The following is a 1,478-nucleotide window of genomic DNA, read 5'->3' as shown; positions in this document are numbered from 1 at the left end:
CAGCAGTATCTATGGAGCGAGGGAAATAGGCAACGTTTCGTCCCGAAACGTTGCCTATTTCCCTCACTCCATAGATGCTGCTGCATCCGCTGAGTTTCTCCAGCATTTTTGTCTACCTTCGATTTTCCAGCATCTGCAGTTCCTTCTTAAACACCTAACCTACAAACCTGTACGTCTTTGGAGTATGGGAGGAAACTGACGATCTCGGAGAAAACCCACGCGGTCACGGAGAGAATGTACAAACTTCGTGCAGACAGCAGCCCCTAGTCGGGATGGAACCCGGGTCTCTGGCGCTGTAAGCTCCTCTACCGCTGCGCCACCGTGCCGCCCTATCTCAATGAAGTGAAAATAAAATTTGAGCTGTGCAAACATCAAAGGTGATGGTGGATGAGCCAGGGAGAGAGATAGAAGAGGGCATAAAAGAAACACACATAAAGCTGTTGCAGCAATCAAAGCAAAGAAAAGTGCCTAGGAGGTAAATCCATGTTTAAACCTGCTGTGATAATTAAGCGGTGTCTGAGCCACCGTTCTGTTTAAACCAAAGTCTCATTAATCTCATAGAAGTGTCCGACTGACTGAAGTTACAGACAGTTACACACAGACATGAAAACCCTTGAAGAACTATAACTTTGCTGACAGGAAAGTGTGTCTGCGCCACTCACCTGGAGCAGGCCTGAGAGGAACCGAGGGGAACTCGGAGACATCTGAATCTGGCAAATCATGAGAAAGCCATCACTTTCATGATTGATTTTCACACAGAGAGTGGTGAATCTCTGGAACTCCCTGCCACAGAGGGTAGTCGAGGCCAGTTCATTGGCTATATTTAAGAGGGAGTTAGATGTGGCCCTGGTGGCTAAGGGGATCAGAGGGTATGGAGAGAAGGCAGGTACGGGATACTGAGTTGGATGATCAGCCATGATCATATTGAATGGCGGTGCAGGCTCGAAGGGCCGAATGGCCTACTCCTGCACCTAATTTCTATGTTTCTATGTTAGCTGATGGAATTCAAACAATCCATATGTAATAAAACATAGAATATGGAGCAGTACAGTAGTGGAACAGGCCCTTCGGCCCTCAATGTCTGTGCCGAACATGATGCTGTGACAAATTCTTATCTGCCAGCACATAAGCCATATCCCTCCATTACTTGTATATTCATGTGCCGACCAAAAGCTTCGTGAACGTCACTATCATATCCACAGCACCACCTCCCCTGGCAGCTTGTTCCAGGACCCATACACTCTACAGAAGGAATCTTGCCTTGGCTTGGCCAGCGGCATGAATATCGACTTGTCTAACTTCAAGTAACCTTTGCTTTCCCTCTCTCTCCATCCCTCCCCCTTCCTAGTTTTCCGACCAGTTTGATGTCCTCGTGATTACGTTTTAGCTTTGTTACCTTCCGCTAGCTAACAATGATCTATTCTACGTTTTCCTTCACTTCGATCCCCTTTGATGTCTCATGTTCACACCTTGCCCTT

This window comes from Amblyraja radiata, chromosome 18, assembly GCF_010909765.2.
Source record: "Amblyraja radiata isolate CabotCenter1 chromosome 18, sAmbRad1.1.pri, whole genome shotgun sequence".
NCBI classification, from domain to species: Eukaryota; Metazoa; Chordata; class Chondrichthyes; order Rajiformes; family Rajidae; genus Amblyraja; species Amblyraja radiata.
This window is presented reverse-complemented; position numbering follows the sequence as displayed.